Here is an 18,203-nt window from a genome sequence, read left to right as displayed (position 1 = left end):
CAATACAAAATTACATTAGCTTGCTTGCTGATGTTTCAGTAGTGTGGTAAATGGTACCAGGCAAGTTTTGTTTTATTTTTTTTTTTTGCGAATCGCATCTCAAAATGTTTGAATTCTCATGAAATGGAAAATTTCAGGAAATTCAACTCAAACTCGATCCTCCACAGATCGATCCACTCAACTTTACTCTTAAGGTAAAGCCAAAAAAATGGAAGATCTGAAACATTTTCTCCCTTGTAGATTGTGAGCCCCCGCAGGCAGGGTCCTCTCTCCTCCTGTACTAGTCTCTGACTTGTTTTGTTCAAGATTATTGTAAGTGTATTTGCTATGTATACCGCTTTTTCACATGTAAAGCGCCATGGAATAAATGGCGCTATAATAATAATAATAATATTTTTCACCACACGAGGTTACAAAGGTTTTTAATCAGGATCCAAGGGGTAACGTTTATCCTTGCGTAGAATAACATGTCAAACTTGACAGGCCTAGGTGAGGAGACTTTTAAGCTGCAATGCTCCTCTGTAAAATTAAATATGCAAATTGTCTCTTCAGAGAGGAAGAGGACTAGAAGTCTAGAGCAATCTATTGGAAGTATGAAGTCCATGTCGACCCTTTAACAAATCTTGCCACATGACTTAGGGTAAAATCCAAACCAGAATATCAATTTACAGACACTGTGTTTCAGGGAACTGCCCGTCATCATCATTAAAGATTTTTAATGAAAGTAATTGCATTATCCAAAGCCATCTTTCCAGACTCCACATCATTAAATAAGCCAACAATATCGTGGAAGCCATCTTTAACATGATGCCATGTGACCGGAACTCCAATGTCCTTCAGCCGGTTCTTGTAGAGTATCCCATCGTCACGAAGAACATCAAACTCACATGTTAGTATGTAGGCCTGTGGTAGTTGCCGGATTAGGGCATCATTGGAGAATAATGGAGAACATGGAAGATCAAGAGTAATCTTAACTTTCTCATAAATTTCTTTATTAAAGGGCGCCATGATGTGAGATTTGTAGTCTTTGACTTTAAAATCATCAGAACTCAACCACTTACTTAACTTTTCTCTTATTTCAGGAGGAACATGACTGCCGTTTCTCATTTCTTTTGACAAAGAAGGATCACCACCTATGTAGCTAATTAAGTAGTATAGAGCATTTTCTTGGAGCAACAATGGGACCATCTTGTTTTGTCGATATGAGAGTAAATTGAAGTCTGCCATCTGGAGCACTGGGAACATCATCACCTGGGCAAGAGGCTTTGGAAGATCTGATCTACCCACAAGAGCTTGACAAACGACAGCTGTGAGATTGCCCCCGGCGCTGTCTCCACATATTATAACAGTAGAAGGATCAACTCCATGTTCTTGTGCCGTCTTCAGAAAGTGAACTGTGGCCATGAGACAGTCATCAAATGCAGCTGGGCATTTGTGTTCCGGTGCTAGGCGGTACCTAAAATATAAAAAGAAAAAAAAAACATTTTATATTGGACCTTTGTGAGTTAATAAATAAAGGTCAATATCTGGATAATAAAGACCACCATATGCATTTTTTAACATTTCATATAGTTTGTAGGCACTTTGCATAAGGTATTCTTAATTACTTACACAGTATGACCAAATGAAAATGAGCCATGGTCATCTAAGTCCCTCAGATGGAGAGACACATATTGTAGTTACTTCGGCGCTAAGTGATAATGAACCTGAGCTGGGAATCCTCTGTACAAGGACAGAAGCAGGCAGCACAGCTCCATCATTACACTATTTTAGTTAAAATGCATGGTTTTCCAAAAATTGGAGCTGAAATTTTGAGCTATTGTCTTGGACATTTTCTGTATTTTTTTGCTTTTTAATCAATCTCCCCTCCAAGCATGTTGTATGAAAATGAATACAGTTGCAGCAGGTCCCCCCAAAAAAATTCAGATTTCAACTATAATGAGCTTTAATCGGATTGGTTACTTTAGACAACTCACTTTTGTCCACACTAATTGTCACCATACCTGCAAACTGAAGTGATAAAAATCCCAAATCATCATCACTACGTCATTACATTAATTAAAACATGAGGAAATGATAGTGAAATCATGAATGTTGTCACCTTACCCAACAGAAACAACCACAGCTCCGGAATTCTTCGTCAAGTATCAGCATAAAGTTTCATAGGTGTCTAAGCCAAATAAACAAGAGATTTGTTATTAGGATTAGTGTTGAGCGAGTATTTTCTGTTCCGAGTATGCTCGGGCCGAGCTCCGTGTAGTTACAACTGCTCGGTGATAAGGTTAAATCGCTCCCGTGTACATGATTTGCAATTGTTTGGCAGCTTTATTACATGTGAGGAATGTGTAAGAAATAGACATTCCTCCCATGTAATAAAACTGTCAAACAGTTGCAAATCATGGACACGGGAGCGATTCAACCATATCACTGAGCAGCTATAAATACTCGGAGCTCGGCCCAAGCATACTCGGCGAAAGGGTTAACAGAACATACTCGCTCAACACTAATTAGGATCCATTCTACTATCAGGGTCATGGAAATTCTCAGAATTCATTGTATCAGCTTTGATAAAGAACGCAGCTCTGCGTTTGAAACGCGTTGCTATTTTATATGGAATCCTTTTTGTATCAATAAATATTTGTGCACTTTATGGAAGCTGGAACGTTTCTTCTCCTTCAACTATTGCAAGTGGTCCCTTGTGTTCCGTGCCTCCAGACACCTAGGAGTGTGGGTGAGCTGGTCTTTTTCTATTTTTTATCTAGAAGCTGCACCTCTATACGTATATCATAAAGTAAGTACATCTCTTCATAAAATGGATCAATCAACCACAGAGTTTTATTTTCTTACCAATACTCCCCAACATGAATCCTCCTCCATGAAAGAACATGATTCCTTTTCTGCCACCAGTTGAAGGAGATCGAGGTTGGTAGACTCTCACTGGCTCTCCTTCAAATTGTAAGTCTTTTGTGAAGATCTCTGGATCCTCCTTCGGCTTAGGCTTTGATATTTTTGCTAGAAAATTTACAGGTCCTGCAATGTTCCATAATACAAGTTTATCAAGAATCTTTCCCTATAAAGCAAAGAAAAGAAAAAGTGAAAAATTGGCAAAATATACCCAATGTTGATCCAAGTGTTGGATCAAAATAGACAATGCAAGTCTATAGGTCCGTGGAAAAATCAGACAAAAATCGGATGTCATCCCGGTGCGGCCCGATTTCCAGAAACTGTTAACTAAGAGAAGATGGAGAAACTTTTTTTTTCACATCTGAGAAAAACGTGGATGACACGCTGATGAAATGTGGTCAGTTTTTCTCATAAGTGAAAAAAACGAATGTGTGAATGAGGGCTAGGAGAAAAACAGTCAAAGTTTCATCAGTATTTTTGATCAGTTTCATCAGCGTTTGATCAGTGTCAGTTTTTACCCAGCAGAGTTTGATCAGTTTTTCTGGTATGTAAAAAAGAGTTTTTTCAAGTTTCTCTAAACAAATAGTCCATGAAAATTTGACAGAACATGGATGACATCTGAGTGCTGTCCATTTTTATCACTAAGGCCAAGTTCACACGTTCAGTATTTGGTACGTTTTTTACATCAGTATTGGTAAGCCAAAACCAGGAGTGGAACAATCAGAGGAAAGGTATAATAAAAACATGTCACTACTTCTGCATTTTTCATTCACTCCTGGTTTTGGCTTACAAATATTGATGTAAAATACTGACCAAATACTGAACATGTGAATGTGGCCTTACACACAAACTTGCACTGGTGAGTTTTATCTGAGACTCGGGTTAAAATCAGTCATGTCTTTTTGATTTGATATGGACTACTCATTCTGCAAAAATACACTGACATGTGAACAGCCTCATAGACTATAATAGGTAGAAGTGCTGTCCATGAAAAGCATGTACTTCTTCCTCTGTAAAAGGTTGACCAATCATAAGCAGGCAGAATCATCAAAGGAAAACAAGAACACCCCCCCACAATAGTTTAGAATTGACTTTAACCTGTGTGAAACATGTACAAAATTCAGGCAATAGACCAGAGATGAGTGTGTTTACATACACCTTTCATCTTTCATCTCACGGCAGACAGTGTGGGGGGTGCAACATTACAGAAAAGCTTTGTCCCATTACAGTCACCTGTGCATCTGCACCTCTTCTTTCACAGCACTGTCAGCTCTGATGTATAAATCCCCCAAACTAACTACCCTGAGATGAATGATAAACGGTGCTTATTATCACGCTCATTTCTGTTATACTCCCAGCACTTGTAATCGTTCTGCAATGCGATCAGTGAATTTAGACTGTCTGTCATTACATGTCTCACACCAAAGAATGCCTGTTTTAAGCTATTTTAGAGGAGTGTTCTTTTTCCACTGTATGTTGCTGCTTGCTTATGTTTGTTCAACATTAGTGATGAGCGAGCATACTTGCAAGTTCTCGGTACTTGCTCGAGCATCTCAGTACTCGAGATGCTCGGAGCTTGCCTAGTACTTGCGAGATGCTCAGGCGGATGCTAGGGTCCCCTCCCTCCATGTTTGGCGCTCTTTAGAGCGCCAATCAACATGCAGGGATTGCCTGCCACTCATTGTAATGCCGCAGCCATGGTGGTTGTGGCATTACAGTGATTGGCTGGCCGCACAGCGCCATCAGGTCTATATCAGACCTGGCGCCACAGTGCACGCAGTCTACTCACGTCAATCAGTCAGTGTAGGGAGAGGTGCTGCTGAACTAGGGAGAGATTTGGTTGTGTATTAGGTAGTGTAGGGAGAAAACAAGTACATTACACATATCCATCTCAGCAAACAGTCCTTCTGAGGACTAACTAATCCATCTGCAGAGATATCAGGCAGGCAGTGTATATAGCAGACTGCAGTGCATATAGCACAAAAGGCTCCATTCCAGTTCTGCCTTCTGCTACTGTTAGATATTTCTAGACAAAGACCCAGGTCTCAGGGGCCAGGAATAATTTTTTTGGATCTTAATCCTCATTATTTGCTTAAAAAGCAATCCAGAGAATACCGTTTTTCTGCGCCATTTGCTTGTTGGCACTGCAGAATACAGCCAGGTCCTTTCCATATTACAGCGCTAAAAATCCAGCTATTTAAAACTGTGGTTTGTCCATCACACGGATCACATATAATTGTGCTGAAAATACTGCCATTTTTGGCCTCCATTCAAATTTTTTTTCACTGTGTCAGCGAAGTTTTTGACACCGGTTTGCTGTTCAAAATAGTTACCTACAGGCCAGGTATTTAAAACTGTGATTTCTCCATCACACGGATCACATTCACATATCATTGTGCTGAAAGTACTGCCATTTTTGACCTCCATTCAAATTTTTTTTCAGTGTGTCAGCAAAGTTTTTGGCACCGGTTTGCTGTTCAAAATACGTAGTTACCTACAGGCCGTTTATTTAAAACTGTGGTTTCTCCATCACTCGGATTACATATAACTTCGCTCCAAATTCAGCCATTTGTAGTGAGCGTGGAAGATATTTTCCTCAATTTAAAATGGGCAAGGCGCATGGCAAGGGAATTGGAACTGGACGTGATGGTGATGGTGCACACAGAGGCCGAGGCCAAGGCCGTGGGCAAGCTGAAATTGTGCCACAGCAAACACCCACATCTTCTCAGCTGACCTTCCTGTCCCAATTCCTAGGGGACCGCAGCACACCACTATTGAACCCAGAGCAGTGTCAAAAGGTTGTTGGTTGGATAGCGGATAATGCTTTCAGTCACTTAGCCACCACCACCACCCTGTCTTCCACACGGTCAAGTCTCAGTAGCCGTGAGTCTGGACCGCATATTCCTCACCCTGATCCTCCTTCCTCTCACCATGCCGAGTGCCCGGAGACAAATGATCCCACACTTGGACACTCTGAAGAGCTGTTCACTTTTCCATTTATAGATTCGGGCCTCTCGCCCGGTCCACTTGAAGCGGGGCAAGAGGAGATCGCATGTAGCGATGCCCAAATATTTGAGCAGCCACGGTCACACGAAGGCGACGATGGGAAAGTGTCACAAGAGGTGGACGTTGATGAGACACAATTGCCAAAAAGTCAGGAGGAGGACCAGGGTGTGGAAGTGGAAGACGAGGTGGTGGATGATATAGTAACTGACCCAACCTGGGAGGAGGACATGCAGAGTGAGGACAGCAGTACACAGGGGGAGGGAGGCAGAGAACCCCAACAGGCAGGAAGAAGCAGTGTGGTGGCCGCAGACAGAAGGCAGGCAACTGTTCCCCGTAATACCAACACGAAGGAAGTTGCCAGTACAACTGTTAGGTCTTCCCGAGTCTGGTTGTTTTTTAAAGAGTCTGCCGATAACCCCAAAAAGGCCATTTGCACCACCTGCCAGGCTAGCATTAGCAGGGGTGGCAAAACTAGCAGCCTGACCACCACCACCATGATAAGGCACATGGCAGCAAAGCACCCGACTTTGTGGGCCGAACCCCAGGGTCCAGGAACAGTGTCTGCGGGTGGCACCATTGCTTCTTCTGCGGTTGTGCATGCAAGCAAATCCCCTGTCCATGGTGCATGCGAAGATGCCTCCTGCCCTGCACCTGTCGTTGCACACTCTCAACTAGCACCATCAGCAAGCACGTCCATGTCCTTGTCCCAACGTAGGGATCAGTTGTCCATACCCCACTCTTTGGAACGCAAGCGTAAATACGCAGCCAACGCCCCACAGGCCACACTACTAAATTCTCACATTTCACGACTGCTTACGCCCGAAATGTTGCCTTTTAGGCTCGTGGAGACGGAAGCATTCTGCAACCTGATGACGGCTGCCGTTCCTCGGTGCTCGGTCCCCAGCCGCCACTATTTCTCCCGGTGTGCTGTCCCCGCATTACACAAGCACATGTCCCAAAACATTAGCCATGCCCTCAACAACGCAGTTACCAGGAAAGTCCACCTAACCACGGACACGTGGACAAGTGCTTGTGGGCAGGGACGGCACATCTCGCTGACGGCACATGTGGGTAAACATAGTGGAAGCCGGGACCCAGTCGGACCTTGGGACGGAACACGTCCTCGCGACGCCAAGGACTGAGGGCCCTAGGTGAATCAGGATTGCCCCCATGGTCTACAGCTCCTGCACCTCATCCTTCTCAGCCTCCTCCTCCTCTTCAGCCTCCATCTCCGAAATGACCACATCAGTCACAAGCTGGAAGCACTGCAGTACTCCCTCGGCCAAGCGGCAACAGGCTGTGATGAAGCTAAAATGCTTGGGTGACAAACGGCACAATGCTGAAGAGTTGTGGACAGCTCTGAAAGAGGCTCACACTGCTGAACCTACAGCCAGGCATGGTCGTGTGTGACAATGGCCAGATCATGGTGGCGGCTCTGAGGTGAGCTCACACATGTACCATGCCTGGCCCATGTGCTTAACCTCGTGGTTCAGCAGTTTCTCAAATCCTACCTGGAGCTGCCAGATCTGCTTGTTAAAGTACGCCACCTGTGTGCCCATTTTTTGAAAGTCACCTACAGTTTCAGCAGCGTTTGCAGCTTCCGGCTCACAGACTGGTGTGTGATGTCCCCACGCATTGGAACTCTACACTGCAGATGTTGGGAAGGATTTGTGAGCAGAAGAGGGCAGTTGTTGAGTACCAGCATCAACAAGGCCGTCGGTATTCAGTTGACTCCACACATAAGACCTCAGGCGTGAACATGGATGTCAGACATATGTACCATCCTCCAAAACTTTGAGGACTCCACCAAGATGGTGAGCGGCGATGATGCCATAATTAGCATCACCATCCCGCTTCTCTGTCTTCTGAAATCCTCTCTGCTCACAATCAAAGAGGATGCATTGCAGGCGGAGCACAATGAGATGGAGTAAGGAACCATACAGGGTGATTACACACAGCCCAGCCTCATCTTATCCCAACGTGGATTGGGTGACAATGAGGAAGAGGAGGAGGAAGAACAGGAGCTAGTTTCATGCGCTTTAGACGGTACTACCTGCACAACTGTCATACCATCTGTTCAGCGTTAATAGCCAGAGGACAGAGATGTGGAGGAGGAGGAGAGCATGGTCAGTCATCCTCTTGGTGAGGACATGGAAGTCTTGCTTGTTAGCAGTCTGGCATGCATGGCTGAGTTTATGTTACACTGCCTTAGTGGTCCCACTAGGCCTCGTACCGAGGAGTGCCTGGAGGGGCATGACTAGGGGCCTCGACAGATCTGACCACAAACACACGGTGGCTTAATCGACTCTGTGGTCCGAGGAGGGACGTGGGAGGTGGCTCAGGTGCTACTCCAGGTCAGACCCCGGTCACAGCTGTTGACCCACACTGGGGAATGCAGGTTAGGCTGGTATGCAGATAGGTGGGTACTGGCAGGCACGGCTGGTATGCAGACAGGTGGGTACTGGCAGGCACGGCTGGTATGCAGACAGGTGGGTACTGGCAGGCACGACTGGTATGCAGACAGGTGGGTACTGGCAGGCACGGCAGGTATGCAGACAGGCGGGTACTGGCAGGCACGGCAGGTATGCAGACAGGCCTATACTGGCAGGTAGGAAAGCAGGCTGTATAGGGACCAGTACAGACTGGGATACAGGAACAGAGCCGCAGGTGCGGTGGACAAGCAGAGCAGAGCTACATGCGCGGTGGACAAGCAGAGCAGAACCACAGGCACGGAGGACAAGCGGAGCAGAGCCGCAGGCACGGAGGACTAGCGAAGCAGAGTGGAACCGCAGGTGCAGGCAGACAGGACAGGGCTCTGTTCACATGGAACAGACTGGGAAACACAGGATGATAGCTAGAACACAGGAGGTAGATACGGAGGCAGGGAAATGGGACAAGCAGAACCAGATACACACAAGGTACTTGCCATGAAGTAGCGAGTGGACCCAAAACTCACATACAGAAGTACAGAGACAATGAGTTGGAGTTAGATGCAGGTTCAGACACTGCAGGAAGAGGAAAGGATCTGACATAGAAACAAACAGGTAACGGGCTAGGACACAGTTCAGACAGGAACTGAACCTGGAACAAGATACAGGAACGAGCCTGGGTACTCAGCCCCTAGGGTGGCGGAAACAGACTAGAAGTCACAGATACAGGTAACGGGCCTGGGTACTTAGCCCCCAGGGTGGTGGAAACAGACTAGAAGTCACAGATACAGGTAACAAGCCTGGGTACTCAGCCCCCAGGGTGGTGGAAACAGACAAGATACAGGACAGGACCTGGCAACTCAGTTGCAAAGAACACACTGAAAGAAAGCGTTGCTCAGGCACCTCCTACTGGGTGGAAGGGGTTTAAGTATCCAGTGACTCACAGCAATAGGCTGGGGACGTATTAGGACTGCGCACACTGTAACTTTAAGAATCAGGAAGTAACAGCGCCGCCGCCATAAGCAATCGGACAAGAGACATGCACACAGCAAGTAATGGAGCAAAGTGTGCAGCCTGGACTGATAGGTAAGTTTGCGGTCTCGCATGGTGGGAGATGGTAAGCCATCCTAGCATGCCGCCAGGGATGTTACACTGCCTTTCCCATGACCCTCGGTTTCTCAAAAGTTTGAGTGACAGTCATTACTGGTCAGTGACACTTCTAGACCCACGCTACAAGGAGAACTTTATATCTCTTATTCCTGAGGCGGACAGGTCTACAAAAATGGGGCTGTACCAGAAGGCCGTTGTTGCGGAACTATTAAAAAAATTCCCATCTGAAAACACTGGCGGCAGAGGGCACAGCTCATTGGACAACCAAGAAGTACCGGTGAGAGAGACACAGCTTCAATCCAGCAGAGGCAGGAGAACACTGTCAAAGTTCTGGGAGAATTTTCTCAGCCCCTTCCATTGCACAAGCCCAGAGGCACGGGGTACTCTCACAAGCAGTGCAAAGTTTGGGAGGATGCTAAGGGAGTACCTTGCCGACCGTACCAATGTCCTCCGTGATTCCTCTGTGCCTTATAATTATTGGGTATCCAAACTGGATACGTGGAATGAACTGGCTCTCTATGCCTTAAAGGTCCTGGCCTGCCCTGCCGCCAGCGTTTTAGCAGAGCGGGTTTTTAGTGCCGCTGGTGGAATTATAACTGATAAGCGCATCCGCCTGTCAACTGAAAATGCTGACAGGCTGACTCTTATAAAAATGAACAAGGGCTGGATTGGTCCAGACTTCTCAACACCACCGAATGATAGCAGCGTAACCTAAACTCAAATCCAGTGTCTTTCTTTGTGAGGTGTATTCCCATGCACCTCCTCACACCCACACATGGGTATATGCTTCCTGATTTTGGTTATTTGCTCTTGTCCTCCTCCTTCTCCTCATCCTCTTCCTCCACCACCATATCACCAGGGTGAACGTGGTCCGTGATGCAACACCCATATAATTTTTTTAAGAGGTGTTTATGATGCCCGTAAAAAAAAAATTATACAGTATGTTCATGTATACCCCCCAGGGTTAAATGTTTGCCAGCCCATACACTTATTGCATGGGCATTATAAGTATAGGAGGCCCGCTCCTTTCTAATGGGAACATTTTTTTATGAGGCCCTCCTCCACGTCTCTTACAAGGGACATTGGAGTGCCTCCCCATTTTGGGCAGCCCTTGCATTCACTGCATAGGCAAGCACAATGGGAGACCCACTTCCTAATAATGGGAACATTTTTTTCCAGGAGGCCCTCCTCTACTTCTCTTCCAAGGGGCATTGGAGTGCCTCCAAATTTTTGGCAACCCTTGCATTCACTGCATAGGCAAACACAATGGGAGACCCACTTCCTAATAATGGGAACATTGTTTTCAGGAGGCCCTCTGACCTTCACGCCTCTTCCAAGGGGCATTGGAGTACCTTCCAATTTTTGGCAACCCTTGCATTCACTGCATAGGCAAACATAATGGGAGACCCACTTCCTAATAATGGGAACATTGTTTTCAGGAGGCCCTCTGACCCCCACGTCTCTTCCAAGGGGCATTGGAATGCCTCCAAATTTTTGGCAACCCTTGCATTCATTGCATAGGCAAACACAATGGGAGACCCACTTCCTAATAATGAGAACATTGTTTTCAGGAGGCCCTCTGACCTCCACATCTCTTCCAAGGGGCATTGGAGTGCCTCCAAATTTTTGGCAACCCTTGCATTCACTGCATAGGCAAACACAATGGGAGACCTACTTTCTAATAATGGGAACATTGTTTTCAGGAGGCCCTCCTCTAAGTCACTTCAAAGTGGTATTGGGGTGCGTCTAAATTTTGGGCAGCCCTGCCACTCACTGCATACACAATAACAGCATAGGAGACCCACTCTTTAGTAATGAGAACAATAAAACATAGCCGGCTGATAGCTCTCTAAGAATAGTGAGGGCCGACTGCTGGCCCTTTAAGAATAGTAAAGGCCGCCTGATGGCTCTGTAAAAATAGGCTTTGTGACTTTCAGAGTCCCTCCTTCATAAATGAAACACGATGTGTTTGATGATATCTCACACACCACATGGCCAGATAAGGTTGTAAAATGTTAAAATGACATTTCCTGGTGAATGCATTTGTCATGGTTGAAAGCAATGCAAAAGTGAAAAAACACATCAAAAACGCTACGTGTGAACATAGCCCAAGGTGTGGAGGAGCATTTTTGTTTTTAGTTATTTATTTTGCTTTATATACAAGTCATTACCCTGGAAAGGATTTTCCTTAACATATTTCCCAGGAAAATCCATTTTGGTTTCGTTTTGGTATGTTTTATAGTGAGTCCGTAAAAGTGTCTTAATACCTCTGACAACATTGTTGACAGAAGTGACCTGGGAGTCAGAAATGCTTCCAGGGGTCTTCCCCATGCAGTCCCCATGTCATTTGAGCATTGTTCCCATCGATTTGGGCAATTTTTAGGCCCTCTGCAGACCGCGGGGGGAGCCGCCTGAAAAATGCTCGAGTTTCCCATAGACTTACATTGCGCTCGTTGCTCGAGTCGAGCACCCGAGTATTCCAGTGTGCTCGACCTGAGCAACGAGCACCCGAGCATTTTAGTGCTCACTCATCACTAGTCAACATCATACAGAGGATAAAAGTACAGACCTCCAATGCGAAATCTATGGTAACATCCTCTTGAACTAAAAAGAAATTATATCCTAAACTTTACAAACTATTTCCCCAATATAATAGAGAAATTAAAATATATAGTGCCTTGAAAAAGTATTCATACCCCATGAAGTTTCCACCTTTTTCATTTTACACCCAGAAACTTAAATGTTTTTTTATTCCGATTTTATGTGATATACCAACACTAAGTAGCATAAGTATATTCCTCCCCTCTGTGGTATTGCATGTCTATAGCTTATACATTTTCAATTAGCTTTTCTCTACTAAGGCTTATAAGATAAATCATTGTAAGACCAAAGAAAATAATTGCCAAGAATTAAGAATAAAATGTGCCTAAAAGTAGAATACTGAGACTGGAGAAAGAACAAGTAGGGAAGCAAAGGAAAAAAAAAATCAGATTCAGGCTATGGACTCTCCAGAATGAAGGCGCCAACAACAAATGTATAAGTTGTCTTAAGAAATTTAGGATTTGCAATTCCTGGTGGGTACTCTGCTTTCAAGGATTCATACCAGGTGACCCCCAAAAATATCAGAAGGCACAAGACAAGAAAAATTACGATTACTCCGATCATTCTTGCGGTCCCTGTCCTTTCTGGCTTTCTTTCACTTTCTGGTTTCCTTTGTACTTGCCGTGTAATAATTACAGGTTAGAGGAGTATTACAAATTCTTACAGGAGAAGTAACGCCCACGGGAGCTTTACAAATGAGTAATAAGAACAATATTAATATTGAAGTCACCAAATATTCAAGTGCAAAAAGACCTTCTCTGTGCGGATCTTCTGACATTTCCAACCCTGGCCCATGGGCTTTTCTCTTAGCAAACCCAACAAAGACACACCAATATGTAACCCCTTAAGCCCAGTGCTCCCTGTCATTTAAAAAGGCCCAGTTGACTATTTATTTATTTATTTTACTCGCTATTAGACTTTCCTATGAAACAGTTTCCTATGAACAGTGATACATCACATTTTATATTTTTTTTATTCATTTTTCACTGATAACTACACTGCCTTTAGAAAATTTTGAATAAATTGACAATTGGCTGGTACAGTTTTATTTTTTTTTCTTTTAATACAAAAATTCACAACTTTTCGGACTGTGATATATTTTAAAATTTTGCCATGCTTTTTAAGTTTCATTTTTACAACATTAATTTTTATTTTTTCATCAGTGGAGCTGTGTATGGGTTTGTGTTTTGCAGGGGAAGTTGACCTTTTTAAATTATACTAATACTACAATTTGATTCAATATTTTGTGGGAGGCACTGTGACAAAAAAACTTCAATTTTGAGATTTTTCGTTTTCAAGTTTTCTTTTGTTACAACATTTACCGTATAAGTTAAAAAGTTTGTGTCGGCCCTGGACACATAGACAAGCAGAGTATCTACAGAGCAGTGGAAAGTTTCAAAAAGGTGTTCTGTTTAGTTTAGAAAGTAAGGCTATGTGCCCACTTTGCGGAACTGATGCATATTTTTTACGCTTCTCCCTGGCGGGAAAATCGCATGCGGATTTTACATGCGGTTTTCCCGCCAGGTAGAAGCGTTTGTGAGGCGTCTTTGCAGCGTCTTTGCATGGATTTCCGCATACGGGTTATCAAGCACTTCTCCAAGTGATTTAAGCATCACTTGGAAAAGTGCTTGACAACTTGTTCACACTATATAAATCCATGCAACCGGCATGGATTTATATAGTGTGACCAAGCAATAGTTAAAAAAAAAAGAATCAGAATGGTAAAAAATAAAAAAATAAAGTTTATACTCACTTTCCGATGCATTCTCTGCCCCTTCCGGAGTCTTGAGCGGCTCACGCTGTTGTGTGCAGGACCTGCGGTGACGTCATTGAGTCATGTGATGGGTCACATGACTCAATGACGTGGCAGGTCCTTCACACAACAGCGCGACGGCGGGAAAACACCGGGAAGACATCAGAAGATAAGTATAAACTTTATTTTTTCTTTTTTTTACAGGTTCTTTGGTACCCAGGTCTGGAGGAGAGTCTCCTCTCCTCCAGACTTGGGTACCATCCGCACATTGATTCCGCTGCGCTTCCGCAAAATTAATGAACATGCTGCGGATTTTTGACCGCAGCATATACGCTGCGGAAAAATCCGCAGCATGGGCACTGACATTGCAGAATGCCATTGGGGACCATGGGGTGCGGATATACATGCGTTTTACAAGCGTTTATGCTGCGGAAATTCCGCAGCATATACGCTTGTAATACGCAACGTGGGCACGCAGCCTAAATGCAGTACAGAGGATATTATAGGGAGTCACTGCAAGCTGCAATCAGGGCACAGAACTGGATCACTGCCTGAATACCTGCCCCATAGGAAAGGAGAACAGGTCGAACTGGTTGCATTGCAACCACAATCATGTCAGCTTATAGTCATGATGGCTATATACTTACATTGAGAATATACAGTACAGACCAAAAGTTTGGACACACCTTCTCATTTAAAGATTTTTCTGTATTTTCATGACTTTGAAAATTGTACATTCACACTGAAAGCATCAAAACTATGAATTACCACATGTGGAATTATATACTTAACAAAAAAGTGTGAAACAACTGAAAATATGTCTTATATTCTAGGTTCTTCAAAGTAGCCACCTTTTGCTTTGATGACTGCTTTGTACACTCTTGGCATTCTCTTGATGAGCTTCAAGAGGTAGTCACCAGAAATGGTCTTCCAACAATCTTGAAGGAGTTCCCAGAGATGCTTAGCACTTGTTGGCCCTTTTGCTTTCACTCTGCGGTCCAGCTCACCTCAAACCATCTCGATTGGGTTCAGGTCTGGTGACTGTGGAGGCCAGGTCATCTGGCGTAGCACCCCATCACTCTCCTTCTTGGTCAAATAGCCCTTACACATCCTGGAGGTGTGTTTGTGGTCATTGTCCTGTTGAAAAATAAATGATGGTCCAACTAAACGCAAACCGGATGGAATAGCATGCCGCTGCAAGATGCTGTGGTAGCCATGCTGGTTCAGTATGCCTTCAATTTTGAATAAATCCCCAACAGTGTCACCAGCAAAGCACCCCCACACCATCACACCTCCTCCTCCATGCTTCACGGTGGGAACCAGGCATGTAGAGTCCATCCGTTCACCTTTTCTGCGTCCCACAAAGACACGGTGGTTGGAACCAAAGATCTCAAATTTGGACTCATCAGACCAAAGCTCAGATTTCCACTGGTCTAATGTCCATTGCTTGTGTTCTTTAGCCCAAACAAGTCTCTTCTGCTTGTTGCCTGTCCTTAACAGTGGTTTCCTAGCAGCTATTTTACCATGAAGGCCTGCTGCACAAAGTCTCCTCTTAACAGTTGTTGTAGAGATGTGTCTGCTGCTAGAACTCTGTGTGGTATTGACCTGGTCTCTAATCTGACCTGCTGTTAACCTGCGATTTCTGAGGCTGGTGACTTGGATAAACTTATCCTCAGAAGCAGAGGTGACTCTTGGTCTTCCTTTCCTGGGGCGGTCCTCATGTGTGCCAGTTTCTTTTAGCGCTTGATGGTTTTTGCAACTGCACTTGGGGACATTTTCAAAGTTTTCCCAATTTTTCGCGGACTGACTGACGTTCATTTCTTAAAGTAATGATGGCCACTCGTTTTTATTTACTTAGCTGCTTTTTTCTTGCCATAATACAAATTCTAACAGTCTATTCAGTAGGACTATCAGCTGTGTATCCACCTGACTTCTGCACAACACAATTGATGGTCCCAACCCCATTTATAAGGCAAGAAATCCCACTTATTAAACCTGACAGGGCACACCTGTGAAGTGAAAACCATTTCCGGTGACTACCTCTTGAAGCTCATCAAGAGAATGCCAAGAGTGTGCAAAGCAGTCATCAAAGCAAAAGGTGGCTACTTTGAAGAACCTAGAATATAAGACATATTTTCAGTTGTTTCACACTATTTTGTTAAGTATATAATTCCACATGTGTTAATTCATAGTTTTGATGCCTTCAGTGTGAATGTACAATTTTCATAGTCATGAAAATGCAGAAAAATCTTTAAATGAGAAGGTGTGTCCAAACTTTTGGTCTGTACTGTATGTATTTATTATATACAATTGATATGTTGCTTATGTAGCCTGAGATATATTAGCACTATGTCACTTAAAATTAATTAACTATTTACATATTCTTGGGCTCCCTTAGCTGCTCCCGTGTCATTGCATGCAACACTATCTGTATATTGGATTTTTTTATGGTAATATTTGTTTTTTGCTTTTTATTCAATAAAATGTATATCTTTTTAAGAATCTTGTTGTACCTTTTGGTCCTGGCATTTTTTCTTTCTTTTATTTAAATATAGTTAATAATGCCTTTCGGGACACCTTATATTGCATATACCAGGAATTTGTTGCAGTTTTTTGTAAAAGGTAAGTATATTAATAAATGCGAAAAGTATGTGTGCAAATAGTATGTCTAGGATATAAAATGCCAAAGACAGACTAATAGGAAATAGAAGAGAGCAAAGCACAATCCTAAAAGTCAATATCGACTCTCCAATGAGCCTTGCCATATGACTTAGGAGGATAAAAGCCAGAACCAGAATCTCAATTTGCAGACACTGTGTTTCAGGGTGCTGCCCCTAATCAGTGCAAAGTGTGTGATTTGGTCTGGCTGGGTGAGAGGCATCTGGCCGGGATCCAAGGGGAAACGTTTCTCTTTGCGGAAAGTGACATATTAAGCATGTCAAGGTGAGGAGACTTTTAAGCTGCAATGCTCCTCTGGGAAATATGCAAACTGGCTCTTCAGAGAGGAAGAGGACTAGCACTCTAGTGCCACATATAGGAAAGTAGCAATCCTAAAAGTCAATATCAACTCTCTAATGAGCCTTATCACATGACTTAGGATTAAAGCCAGAGCCAGAATCTCAATTTGCAGACACTGTGTTTCGGGGTACTGCCCCTCATCAGTGCAAAGTGTGAGATTTTGTCTGGCTGGGTGAAAGACGTCTGATCGGGATCCAAGGGGTAACGTTTCTCCTTGCAGTGAGTGACATATTAAGCCTGACATGCCAAGGTGAGGAGACTTTTAAGCCACAATGCTCCTCTGGGAAATATGCAAATTGTCTCTTCAGAGAGGAAGAGGACTAGAACGCTAGTGCCACCTATAAGAGGTAGCAATCCTAAAAGTCAATATCGACTCTCTAACAAGCCTTGTCACATGACTTAGGATAAAAGCCAGAATCTCAATTTGCAGACACTGGTCAAGTATAAAAGGTGGGGGGCACCCATAAACATAAGAAAAAGGGCACATAATATAGACGTATATAGTAAAAGTGACCTATATCTAGGTAAAGTAGGGAGACATGCTGCATGAGATTGTCAACAGTATACAGTAAACCTATACATGGTACTAAGTAAGTATAAGTGTAATGTTACATGAAACCACCAAGAGTATGGTATAAAAATGTATGGATTGTTAAGAAAGGGACTAAAGGTGTATGTGAATTACAAACACGAAATAATTATATAACAATTGTACTTTAATTATTATAATTATATACAATATAATTAGAATAATATTATAATTAGCATGAGTACATATACAGTGGGTACGGAAAGTATTCAGACCCCTTTAAATTTTTCACTCTTTGTTTCATTGCAGCCATTTGCTAAATCCTAAAAAGTTCATTTTTTTTCTCATTAAAGTACACTCTGCACCCCATTTTGACTGAAAAAAACAGAAATGTAGAAGTTTTTGCAAATTTATTATAAAAGAAAAACTGAAATATCACATGGTCATAAGTATTCAGACCCTTTGCTTAGTATTGAGTAGAAGCACCCTTTTGAGCTAGTACAGCCATGAGTCTTCTTGGGAATGAAGGAACAAGTTTTTCACACCTGGATTTGGGGATCCTCTGCCATTCTTCCTTGCAGATCCTCTCCAGTTCCGTCAGGTTGAATGGTGAACGTTGGTGGATAGCCATATTCAGGTCTCTCCAGAGATGCTCAATTGGGTTTAGGTCAGGGCTCTGGCTGGGCCAGTCAAGAATGGTCACAGAGTTGTTCTGAAGTCACTCCTTTGTTATTTTAGCTGTGTGCTTAGGGTCATTGTCTTGTTGGAAGGTGAACTTTTGGCCAAGTCTGAGGTCCAGAGCACTCTGGAGGAGGTTTTCATCCAGGATATCTCTGTACTTGGCCGCATTCAT

The 18,203-nt window shown here is 43.6% G+C and overlaps 1 pseudogene; it reads right to left on the bottom strand.

The window, feature by feature from the left end:
* Nucleotides 1-705: 705 nt before the first annotated feature.
* On the bottom strand, nucleotides 706-12,638 carry LOC141171540 (arylacetamide deacetylase-like 3; annotated as a pseudogene).
* Between the last annotated feature and the right edge of the window lie 5,565 nt (nucleotides 12,639-18,203).

This window comes from Phyllobates terribilis, unplaced genomic scaffold (assembly GCF_046119375.1).
Source record: "Phyllobates terribilis strain yellow unplaced genomic scaffold, ASM4611937v1 Scaffold_12__6_contigs__length_324123572, whole genome shotgun sequence".
Taxonomy (NCBI): Eukaryota; Metazoa; Chordata; class Amphibia; order Anura; family Dendrobatidae; genus Phyllobates; species Phyllobates terribilis.
Note: the sequence above shows the minus strand (reverse complement) of the source record. Positions and strands in the feature narration are given on the sequence as shown.